Source organism: Trichoplusia ni, chromosome 5 (assembly GCF_003590095.1).
Source record: "Trichoplusia ni isolate ovarian cell line Hi5 chromosome 5, tn1, whole genome shotgun sequence".
In the NCBI taxonomy this organism is placed as follows: domain Eukaryota; kingdom Metazoa; phylum Arthropoda; class Insecta; order Lepidoptera; family Noctuidae; genus Trichoplusia; species Trichoplusia ni.
Window position 1 is genome coordinate 18,775,209 of NC_039482.1, and position 13,992 is coordinate 18,789,200.

Below are 13,992 nucleotides of genomic sequence, written 5' to 3' on the forward strand. Positions count from 1 at the left end.
GATTTTTTTCCAAATCATTTAAAATAAAATTAAAAAAACTTCATCACATGTAATAACAAAAATGTAGCTCAAAAATTAACACACCACCCAAATGGAAAGCACATCAAATTTCACCGATACTTTTACAAAAAAAAATTTTATATTATTGATACATCTCGGTACCGCTGAAACGTAATCCTCCCATGACAATCGAAAATAACATTTTCATTACGCTGAGTGGTACTGAACCCAGTTCTAGTAAGAGGATATCAGTTCCATCGAATCATTCCTGTTGGGAATATCGTAAAATATTGACAGTATGTTTTGACAAGCTATTTTTTTTCAATAACATCCTATCGTACATACGAAGTGAAGACTTGATTTGAATGAAGAACGTGTTTAAATAATAATAATAAATAAATAGACCATTTATCAAGGAAGGCTATAGGCTATATAACATCACGCTTCGACTAATAGGAGCGAATATAGAATGGAAAATGTGGAAAAAACGTTTAAAACTATTCATCTTTGAGGGCTTCCGTTGCGTGCGCTGTGAAAACGGTTCAAAAACCACGTGGACGAAGTCGCGGGCAACAGCTAGTATTTAATAACGCTACTATCATAACAGATATTTTACTCTTACTATTGGAAGTGGGAATCTTTATTTCATGATTAAGACATAATTAATTAGACATAATTAAGAAACCCGGTTGAGTCGGAAACTGGTCAAGCGATCCAGATACGAATATGCATGCAACTTATGATTATGTTCGGAAAGATTGCAATAGAAAGAACTCTCTTAAAATGCGTAATGGACCAAACTATTTTTCTTATGCAGAAGTTTGCTCTCGAATGTACCATGTATGTGTCTCCAATTCGGTTTGGTCAGTTTCGGTAAGATTTTAAAATGTATCTATAAGAGAGATTCTTGTCTTGTACCAATTTATCCAGATCTAAATTTAAAAAACCTCTTGTATATCATCACATCACAATAACTATCATCGAAAATAAACATTAAAAGAAAGAGAAAATCAAATAAAGAACAGTTCCGCTTAATCAGAGCAGTTTTCACTCAAAGAAACATGAAGTATCATCGCTGTGAAGTAAGTGGAGTAACTTTCAGAACGACAGGATATTAAAGCATTAAAAATCTCGAGTTTAAGCGTAGACCGAAACTTATTTCATTATGTGCGACTTACGCTCGACTTGAGGACATGAATACCGACGTGAAGGAATTATGACTCGGGATTATGGTGCACTAGTTACGTTCCGAGGTTTCTGATGTATTTTGATGTGGTTTTGAGGAAGCCGACGTAGGTTTTTTGGAAATGAGAGTATTGATGACAGAAAATTAATGTATTTTTATTAGCTTTCTTAATTTAAGAACAGTATTCTTGTATAACAACTTTCTAGATTTTGTTAATATAGATATAGTTAGCCGCGATACAGAGAGCTTTGTACACATAGATTCAAGAGAAAATCAGCAAGAAGACAATTCAATTGTCACCCAAGAATTTTTTACCGTAACAAGTAACCGAAAGTATTGTATTGTTATTACAACGGTAGAAATGATCTGTTAAATTTCAACTGGCTATAACGGTTTATTAGATATGGCCTGGTGTCAGACGGACAGACAGCGGTGAATCAGTTATAGGGCTTAGTTATGGTGCACAAACAGTGATGGTGGGTTTCGGTAAATATAACGCGAAAAAGGAAATGGTGAATTCTAAAAAAAACAAGCATTGGAGATGCATACACGAAATAGCATGAAAATCCATGATAGCATGAAAAGCCAATCTAAGGATTCGCGTGGCTGTTGGCTCTTTTTCTAAGGTTAGTGCTTACACTAACCTTAGAAAATATCTAAAATGATCTTAAAATCTAGTTCCATACTCCAATCTCATAAAAATATATTATATCAAGATAGAAAGTAACGGCTCAATAAATTGAAGAAGAATATACGACTTAGATACTTGCTAGAAATATTTTCCTCGTTTGTAATAAAAATGCTAACTGCAATAGAATGGGCAACGTCCGAGCAATCTGATCCGATCTAGAAAATATTTACAGGGAAATTTAAATGTAGTTTGCTGGAGGACTTACTTTTGCTTATAAAATGTTACGTAGTTATGGATTTTGTAGAAAGCTTGTAACGAAAACTAGACGCTAGCGCTAAGTGAAATAATCTGTCTTTTATTCCATAGTGTCTTCAATTCTTAAACAAATTAACATAAGGTAAGCACTCTTGTTGTATCTTGATACCGCTTCACTTTAGGAAAATTTTGCTGAAGCCGAAAAGATTCTATTTATTTATTTATTAGGTATACCAAAAGCATAACATACATTTTTAACAAATTAGAAATTTAGTAACATAGTGTCTCGTATGCATGCCTATTATAGGTACACACAGCATTTATATTATAGGCGTACTAAGGTTTCTATCGCACAAGTCGCAAAACGCAGTCTAAGACCTAGTATATTCCAAACCTATAACGCATCAAAATTCCCAAGGCTTTGCGTGCCACGTAACAGGCATGCCCACTTAATACATCATAAAACAACTATTCAACAAATTCTATGGAATGTTCAAATTTAACAGCGCGTAAAAGTTTTACACCTTTTCAAAAGGAGGGGCGCTCATAAAAATTGTGATTTATGAGTTTGCATGGTTCCGATGTTGTGAAAACGGTCGATGGAGCGGAATTTGCATACTTTCGTTTATGCGTTCTTGTAATAAACAGTTTGATTGCTACTATGTACTAATAGGCAATGTGCTTACGGTAATAATTTTCATTTTGGTTTGTTTAAGAGTTAGCTAAGTATGAGTGGGGGTTATACGTTAAATTTCATAGAATTTTGCATCATTGGATCTTAATAACGTTCTATATAATAAAATAAAATAATTGTATAAAGGTGTACAGGCATATCCCACTAATATTATAGACGCGAAAGTTGGTATACACGTGGACGTGATAATCTTTCACCCAAAAATCACTGAACGGATTTACACGAAACTTGGCACACTGGTAGTTTAAAACACAGGATGGTTTTTTTCCGATTTTCTTTTTCTATTATTACTTTCGATTCAAAGCTAGCGGGACCGCGGGCAGCAACTCCTTTACTATAAAATATGTGCACATTAAAATGTATTAGAAATTCTATATGACATACGTATTATTTCATGAATATTAACTGCACAAATTCTGATACAGCTTATGTTTAGAAATGGACATAATTAATAACTTGACGGCTTTCAATTGCTACGATGACGTAACGCTATGCATTATTAAGTAGGTATTAATTTGTTTATTATTATAGCTAAGCGTAATGACAATAGATGGAGCAAAATAGTAACCAAATGGGGACCACTGGGACTTACACTGATAATACCAATAGAACGAGTAAAAGATGGGTTTTTCTATACATAGCCGTAGAAGCTGACTAACTAAATGTGGGAGACGTTGTACGGCGGTTCAGGTTTAGTCAGTAAAAGTCCATGAGGATTTTCCTCTCATTCCTGGCTTAGGACTTATTCAACGGGCAAGATTTGATAGGAGAATGACAAACAAATAAAGGTCTAAGCCCAGCATGATGACGACCATGTATGTGTGTTTTAATTGACAAAAAATACATTGATTATTTCAAACTCACATATACTCGTATTATTTGTTTTAAAAACCTATAGGTACCTGAAATATTTCCACCACGCCCATAACTTGAAATTTCAAGTATAAGGCGATATCTTTCTTCTATTCTACGCATATATCAGTCCTGCTTTTTTCTCATTTCATCTTCCTCAAAATCGGGGTACAAACAATATTTTTTTACTACTCATTTCTTCTGTTCATGATTTCACATTTTCTATTTGGTCGTTCTCTGCACATCACAGTTACAGCACATTTATAGTTTTAATTATTTGACACTATATAAGTCATTTTAACCAAATGTCAGTCCGGTTGAGTAGTCGAGTTCATTTGATTCGGACGTAATTGGGAATCAAATTGTTGTTTCAACCGTGGCCCAATCATATTTCTGTTTGAAGTTCCGGCCTTTTGATTTGATCAATTGGTGTTATACAAAGTTTAAAATTAACTGCACTAAAATTTGTAACAAAATATGTAACACAACCTATTTCCACTGTCATTTACTTTTTTTATTGAAATTGCAGCTGTAGCTATCATTATTAGTATCATTGATCATTGCGGAAGACTGATATCGTAAAAAAGCCTTTTAAAAATGTCAATGACAACCACCGGCAGTATTTTCTATTTACAATCCTATTTCTTATTTTTCTGTACCACTTATTGGTTGACTGGTAGATAATGGCTATCATAAAATCAGCCATTGCACTTAATTGTATTAAATAAATAAATCAAATTTGAACTTAAGTCTGCAACCGTCTAGTGGTTAATCTCACTAGTTTATTATTTATTTATTTAAAACCACATACAATTATCATCACAGGCTTAACCTAATACAATAGTTAGTTATAATTAGATTACCTATAACCTAAATAAATAAGAAAAACTTACTTTCGAAATCACCAGTAAACACTTGAAATTAAAATCACTAAAGTCATCAAATCACCCAAACCCCATCACAAATTCAACATTAAATAGAATCACACCTTAATATAGAACTTATCTACGAGAATACGTAGCTACAGTTATATATGAAAGTCACGAATTCGGAAATGGGATGTCGCGACGAAATCCCGGAATGATTGAAGACAGCACTAGATTGGCGTCCATCTGTATTTTCATAACTATACATATACGTAGGTAACGTATATGTAGGTATGAGCATAGAATAGAGAATGTTAGAAGGAAGTGGTGATGGGATAACACTAGACACTATTAGGAGTCCATGATCAACCTTAGCTTAATCGCGTTGATCTTCTGTCAAATAAGTAACAAAAACCTTTAAATTGTTAGTCAGGCTAGCTTGTGGATTTTAAACAAAAAGGATGAAGAAAATCAAATCAGTATTATATCAAATTTATAACCTTTTCACTCGTTGCTTAACCTAGATTTTTATTTGTTGTTAAATCGGCAACCACAATACAATATTAAAAAATAATAATTGATAGGATAGCTACTCGTATCGTGGTTCATGTAATACAACCTGGTAACAGACTGACAGACAGTGTAGCCTTAGTAATAGGATTTTCTTTTGTCAAATTTGTCTAGTTTCAATATTATATTAGTACAGTGCCTCTTCCCTCTTCAAATCTATGATCTAAGTTTATGTAGGTAATATGAACGAAATTGGAGACGAAATGCGTGAATAGTCTTGATGTAGAATATATTGCTGGGTTTCGGAGGAATTTTAGGTTTTCTGTAGGTTTTTCTTCATTTCAGTTGGGTGTTGGATGTGAAAGTGACATTCCCTAGCAATTTGAGAATAATAGGGGAAAACGATTTGAGTGCTATCTAAGCGTTGAATTGGAAATTTGATTTTTTTTAGATAATTAAGTTTGAAATGTTATTTTGTACGTCCATAAAAATGTGCTTTTAAAATGAAAACTGACCATTACTCATTTTCAACTGACTGACAAAAAGAAGAAGTTAAAATTGACACCAAAACTATCATTTGCTTTCATAAAACTTTCGACTTTGGCTCAGGAATTTTTCTCGAAATCTTTGTTTTTTTTTATAATCTATCTCTTATAAATTAATCCTATTAAAAAACAAATAACTATCAAAACCTAGTGTCATCACAATCTGAACCTAATATAATACGACGGAAAGATTCATTTTTATGCAAACCAATATAAATCACTTGAAACAATCACTATTTTGCGCGGAACCTACAGCACCTTAGGGACATCTACCCAGAGTGTCTTCTTCGATATTATCGTATCAACAGGTCAATAAGAAACATCTTAGCTTTTATCAAAAGGACCGGGCCTACGACTTTATTGGTCCTCTGTCCCTCAGCCTTAGTTTTTAGGTCCTTTCTACCTTTTTCAGAGAGTTTAATAACGCGACGTAATGGCTCATGAATCATCCAAATTACGTGAATATTACAATACTTTTTGCGCCATACCGCGTGGATAGATTTAAAGTACGCCTAGTTTATTTTTCAATGTTATGCTTTATTTATATATGTATTAATTTGATTTATTTGTTATGTAAGGGAAAAAGACCATATTTAGGAAAGTCCTTGGCTTTGTATTTGTATTGTTACGAGCTCTGCATGAAAGACAGCAAATTGGAGTATTTTTGAGAAGCAATTTTTTTGCTTGGTATAGGATGGCTTTTTGGTAATAATATGATTAGAAACTAAAACTTTCCGTAGACATTGTTTACGATATTCTTCGATATTTATACGCTAAAAGTATCGTCACACTTTGATCTTTAGAATTATCACATCAAAGAGAAAACTACTACTGTCTTCAAGTGAGTACAAACTCATGGAGGTTTGTGCTTCGTTAGGCGTCGTCAGGGATCACAGCCGTCGGGTATCGTAACCTTGAATGGCCCCGTGTACCAAGGCCTACTAATTACCCTTTCATTATTTTAATAAAGGCTAATAAATATTTCCTTTCATCCTTACACGAAAATTCCATGGACCCATAATACAAGATACCTAATCAACCCTTCCATGTTGAATAAATAGAAACCACATCTTGTTATTTACGTTTGTTTGTATTACAGATAATATAATAACTAAAATTAACCCCCAAAACTCAAATAATGGACGGAAAGTTAAGCAGAAATTAAATTTAATTAAATTGCAAACGTTTGTAAGGTAAGGAATACAAAGGTTTTCGAACCTTTTGGCTAATTGTGAAGTAGATTGGCATTCATAATTATGGGCCCTTTATTTAATGTTGCCAGACCCATGACAAGTTATTAGGTAGATTGTAACTTTTTGGGATTTTTGTGTTGCCATTTGTATATGTTTGAAATTTTTAATTGTGAAGTATTTGGGTGTTGGTTTCGTGACGTATTCTACTTTAGGTAATGGAGACCGTGGGTGGAAGTGATGTTTTAGTATATTAGCTAATGTATTGAGATCTAGCAGATGTTCGCTACTTCTTGTCATTTGTCACACAGATGAGTATGATTTACGTTATACCTTCGTGTGTCTGGTTTATCAATTTTCATTTCACTGTTACTGAAAAAAAGAATAATCCGGCAAAGCTAGACTCGAATTCTGAAGGTTTCGCACAATTAAGCTAAAAGCAAACATTAAATTTATATACCAAAAGTTAACTTTTTTTTATAATAGCGCCAATGTTAATATATATAAATCTCTTGTCACAATGTTTGTCCCCAATGGACTAGTAAACCACTTAACCGATTATAATAAAATTCGCACACCATGTACAGTTCGATCCAACTTGAGAGATGGGATAGTTTAAATCTCAAGTTATAGTCGCAATTTCTTCTAACCACGCGGACAAAGTCGCGGGCAACAGCTAGTATCTGTTATATATATATTATGACACTCAGATTGACGTAAGACGTACAGACATCAGAGCCTTCGGGTCGGGCTACTTATTTTTTTCTCCGACACAATATCTTAGATTTAAAATAGAACTATAGTTACCCCTAAACGGACGAACCAAGAATAATATCAGTATACTAGCTCCAGTCTTCAACAACACATTCCCCACAATATTTTTATCCTATCCTATACAGACCACCACACAAGTATGTCTTTTAGTTAGTTGACTGAAGTTGGATCACTGCCCGCTATGTATGCTTCATTTTATGAACCAAGCTGTTGCGCTTACTGTATTTTTATTGGACAACTGTGGTATCAACTTTGAGATTGGATGATGTGAAAACATGTATCGGTATAGTATACTCTTTTACGAGAATATAGGCTTGTTAGCTTTACATGTTTATAAAGTAACGTTACTTTTATTACTGAAGTTGGTTGAGTTACTATTGTACGTGTATTGAGCGGGTTTGAAGGGAATATGGAAAAAGATTTTGTAGATCAACACACCAGGAACTGAATGGCTATGATTTTTACTCAAATTACTTATCTGTTTTATTAATGAGACTCAAAATTATTTTTTTTAGAAGTATTATCCAGATAATCGAATTCGATCAATGCAAGTATTACGTATTAAGTAAAAACTACAGGGTGCCGACAGGTTCTATCCCAACCAGGTAGTAAAGTATCAAGGTGATTTCTTCAAAGCTACTTTCTTAATTATTCCAAGATATCATAGACTAGCCGTTTAACCTAGATCCCATATTGAGCTGGTGATCAATGCTTAAACCTTCCTTACACGGAAAGAGGTATGTATGCGGTCCACGTATATATGAGGTATATGCTTAGCAGTGGGACGTTTATAAGCTAGTAAGATTGGAAAGAGTGATTGGGATGTTAATTTGGGTTATATATAATAGATAACCCAAATTAACATCCCAATCACTCTTTCCAATCTCCCACAAACACAAACGCAGCATAAAATAGTTTCTCATCTTCCAAGAAAGCTTGTCCTATAAATTTATTTTCACATAAATACGTTTCATCCGATACGGCATCGTAAAGTGGTGCCACCACAATTGTTTGCCTGTTACCAGGGCACGTGAAAATTTCGTTGATATTCAATATGGCGAGGGTATCCAAATTTGATGCGCGAATTTTCCCATCGACCTTTGAACGAATGTTACCGTTGAGGTATAAAAACGAATTGTGATTGACATAAAATGTTGAAGTTTTTCGGTTGACTGTTGATATGGAATGTATTTGGAAAAATACTTTTGAGTCGAAGTTGTATTTGGATGACTGTGATACAAATTAGTTTTTTATAACCCCTCCCGCCTTAAGGAATTTAATCTTTGTATCGTGAAGGCTTTCACGATTATAAAAGTCACATGCACAAAGACACGACTCGCGACACCGCTGCGTCAGCTCATGATAAGGACTCTGGTTGGGTCAGGAACTAGTCGGTCATACCCAATTATTACGCGTGAGTAAACCGTTGCATCATTTAATAACTATTGTAAATACAAAAAATGTTAGACCTACTTAAATTACTTACTAAACTACCTTTATCTTTACACGTCTTTCAATAAAACAAGTTTCATCGTTCCAAATGCCCTGTAGGTATACGTAAGAATACATTCGGCCATCATACTCCGAACTAACCAAAACAAGGGCAATAAACTGTAACAATCACACATATTGTAGTCAGGCCAACATTGATCACAGTCATTACGAAAGTTTATTAGCAGAACGTGAGATTTCCTTACATCTGTACGTAGAGGCTGTGCGGGTCCTGATAAATTATTGTTGTACAAAATTAACGGTTGCAACATTAATTATTTCTCTTGTTATCTTGGCGTTGTGTGGCATTAATTTTGTTGTTGGGCCTTAATATTTAGTGGTTGAAACAGATTTGTATCGTAAACCGTCTTTATAGCCTTGCGCGTGCTTTTGTCTTGTTTGTGTGGTGTGGTTAATAATTATTAGGTTTTATTGTGGAAAGTAAGTAATTATGAGTGGTCCTATATTTTTTGATCCTCAATTTTAGATTTCGAGTTAGATTCAGGTGTGAAGTGTTTTTAGTCCAACGCTTTATAGTAACGCAGTAGAATTTTTTACCATAGTTGCTGACCCAAAGACAAAAAAATGTAGGTACTACTTTTAAACATGGGCTAGTCTGCAGAACAAATCTTTTTTTAAACCAATCACATACCAAAATCCGACACCAAAGACCAAAACAATCTTCAGCGACCATTTCTAAAAGGAAGCATAAAGTTAAATTAGTTCTAGCAAACCTCAAAGGACCAAGGTCCTTCGGTACCTGTAGTTAACCGGGTTCAAGTGTCAAGAATATATGCGCTCGTATAAGGCACGTAGGTGAGGACTAGCAATATGCGCCGCCAAATAAAACCTAGTGTTCGTCGTATTTCCGACGTTTCGCCGCCTTTTCTAGGGTCTCAAGTTGTGAGGGTTTAGAGGTTAGATTCATACATTTTTTCTTATCTTAAATTAGTGATGGACTAATAACTGACAAACATAATCGTAGGTTTATCGAGTTGCGGAAGTATTTTTGCAGTAGTTTTAGGTTGTATTCTTGAATTAGAACTATAGGGTATTTTGCAACTCTCTAAATTCTCAAAAGATTTGCTTCCTGTTTTTTTTTTTAAACATAAAACTACTTTTATAGTGAAAACAAAATCCAAGTATGATTTTTTTATCTATCGTGAGCTACCGGAAATCGCTTTAATCTGGGTATAAACGCTACGTCACCTTGTAAGAAACGATAAGCAACAATATACATATTTTGTTCATAAAATGATCATAATACTAATAAAAATAAAATACTAACACAGGAAAGAAAAAACAAATAATCCCTTAAAACCAACAACATGCCGTCCGTACCTTGACCCAAACGACTTAAACTTGGCGTGAATTGTTAGTTCAGAAATCGTAGCTAACTCGTGGCAATAAGTCTGGGACCCGCAGCGACGGGCACTCCTTAAAACACACGCCACTTGACTCCCAAATGTATGGATTGTTTTGGCGCAGTTCGGCCCTACCGGACCCTTGTAGGGTTTAGGGCAGCGGTCTACCAATAGTTAAGGTACAGGTGTTGTGGTTAAATCAATGCTTTCGGTGATCGGGTTTTTTGTTAGACGATTGTGTTTTGTTTTGTGAAATAATTATGTTAGTGTTTGTGCTTCTTTATATGATTAGAGGATTTTCTCCAATAGTGAAATATTTGCTTGCTATTGGGGTTAAAAAAATGGGGAAGAATTTGCTAGGCCATAGTCCTAAAAAAATCCGTGACGTTTGATACGTTATCTCCCATCTGTATAGAAAAAACACTCTTAAACTGGCTGTTTAAGAGTATTTTTTTCATATATTTCAGTGCACAGCCATTATAACGATCACTTTATAATATTATGTTGTAAATCAAAACATTTTATCCGCAAATTTATTTTTCATCATACCCTTTTTTGCTTAAGCCTTATTGTAGGGAATCTTCAACGGGTATTACTTAATAGGAACTTCAGTATCGCACAGTCAATCAACAAATTCACTCATAGGTAGGTATATAAAAAAGAACCACTAAAGTTTGAATAATGCATCTAATGGGCTTAAAATCCATCAATCCGAGCAGAATTCAATTCCAAACAAATCACCATCTATTAGAGAAATAGACAATGATTTAGTTAGCCACCTCGTTGGCTAGCCTTTGGCGATCAATACGACTATTAATAGGCTGTTAGCATCAATATTAACCATCATTTAAATCATGAATTAGCGGCACATCATAAAACGTTATTATCTTACTGGGGAATTGTGTTTTACAGAACTGGATTATCGATACCAGGATTGAATATATTTACATGATAATGTTGAATTATTATTTATTTTGTTACTCGCTTCAATTTGTTTTTGTTGTTTATTTTGCGTGTCTACTATGAAACGACCAGGTATAAGTTATGCTGGGGATAAATTGATATTTTGCTTTTTTTTCTTTAAATCTTCATAATTCTATATCTTCTGTTTCTGTGTATAAATTTTAATGCCTTAAGATTGGTATAACCTGAAGGGATAGTAAACCACAATTATTAACCGTCCTTTAGGACCAGACGACTTATGAAGTCTTGGAGAAACTGCTGTAACTTCAAACAATTGTTTCGAATGATTATAGGGTTTTGACATAGCAGCCGAAGATAGATCTCGACGGCGTGCAATTGGGGAGGCCTATGTCCAGCAGTGGACGAATATGGGCTGATGATGACGATAATTATGATGATAATGGTGACCTTAATTGTGTACTGTACTATTTTGGTCTGAACTGTGATCTTGAAGTAATTTATGTTTGTAAATTGTACCTACATTGATATTTTATACATTTTCAGGTGCGTAGAACTTAAAATAAAACTATATGGAGATATAACCTCCGTGACTAGTGACTGAAACTATAAACTCCTCGGAGATGCAAACAAAAGCTTGTGGCAAAGGTTGTTATCACGATAAATATATGATAAGAATTTTGCTGGGAATGTATGTTTTATTTAGAACAGCATCTACAGTACAATGAGAAGTGCACAATGGGCAATGGGACTACTCAAAACCAACATCCAAAAATGCATGAAGAGCAAAACGTATAGAAAAAATAACCTTTATAAATTACAGCACAACACAACTACTGTCCAGCTAATTATATATTAAAACCTTATTTTCCTCCACAGTCCACACAAAGAATTTTATAGTTTCTACTAAAATAAGTCCGTCATAAAGTTTAATTGTCGTTTCATGCGATGACAAGCGGCGCTCATAAAATTTTTACACGTTAACTCCGAGCTGCACTTTTGAATGGTTATAATAAAGATACAGAAAAGTGTAGCGAAAATATACATTTTTAGATCTAAAATGTTTGTTTCTGGTTTTAGTTATGAATAATATTTCGGTAAAGTAATGGACGGGTTAAATTATGTCGCGGTATAGAATTAGAATTTAAAATAGTCAGACTTGTGGTTAGCACTTGACTGTGCGATACTTATGTGTGTAAAAGAAGTAATTAAATAATTACCATTTAGGACGAAATGTAGATTTTCGTACCTTAAGGGCAAATGGAAACCCTATTACTAGGCTAAACTGCCTATCCGTCTGTGCGCTCGACTGTCACCAGGATGTATGCCTTATAGCTGGACAGTTAAAACTTCCACAGGCGATGTTTTTTGTTCCCGCCATTACAAATAATATAAAATGTTAAGTGTGTTCACGTTAAGCAAAGTGAGAAGAGACATACTTCTGACTGGTTAATTATATTCCTATATGTACGGAACCTTCAGTCTCGCGTGTCTAGCTCGCACTTGATCTGTTTTATGTACCTAAATACATACCACTCTCAACACCTATAGTTTTATATTTTAGGCTTGAGTTTGTAAGAGGGGAATAAATAGCGATATATAAATAAGTATGTACATAATGCATACAACGAGACTCCACAAAATATGGCGCTCATGCCAAATTACACGTAACACAGGAATCGTCACAGCCAGTATCACATGTGGCAGAGTTGTGTGACGAATGACGTCATATCTCACACATACACTTACCGTGAAGTGGATTAAGTGGTGCTTTCAACCGCTTGATGTATAGACGCGGATCTTGCTTGATTCATAAGGACTATTTTCCCGTAACGCGGAGGATGTTCCTACTATAAGAACGCCGTGTCATTTTGTTTTCACCTGCTATTTTTGTCAGTGGTCCTTTTGTCCAGAGGCTTGTATTATAAGGACCATTATTGCATGACATGATTCACATTTTATGAATTGTTTATTGATGACATTTACTAACGAGAGCTTTCGTGATAGTCCTTATTGTTCTATTGTTCCTTTCAATTGCATGATGAATGAACAGGAAAGTCGGATATTGTAAAGATTTTTAATATCATGTTGCAAAAAATAATTTTGAGTACGTAAAAATATTTGTAGTGACCACTGTGAACTATTTTACTTAAAGGATTTTTTTAAGAATAACTTCTACTTTTTATTTAATCAAGTTTTCAATAACAACGATTTACTATGCCATTATAATCTCTACAATTGAGCGCACGGCTAGCCGAAGCTATCCATCTAGTAAATAGCTAAACCACTGAGCATGAGGTGTTATGGGTTTGATCCTCGTGTAAGTCAAGCACATGTGTGATTCTCAAATGCTTGTTCTGAGTCGGGGTGTGCTCTGCATAAGAATAGATATCAGGTAAGGTTATAGGTCCCAGAGCGATCCAAGGGTAGTCTATGCTAATAATTAGGAGACATTTTCAATTTGCCAGGGACTTCAAGTCTTGCAATAACCTATCTCATTTTGTTTATGCAAGAATCTAAACGGTTCCTTTTAAACTAAACTACAACTTTCATCTTAGAGCGTAGAAAGCTTCTTATTACACGTTGAAATTTACTACCACAATGCATCCTCTTTGGAACGTGAGCGACGAGTTTCTTACTCGGCACCTGTATGTAGGTTAATTCCAATTTTGCATAAATAACGTAGCCTTTGGTGCCTTATCCTATTTTCTGG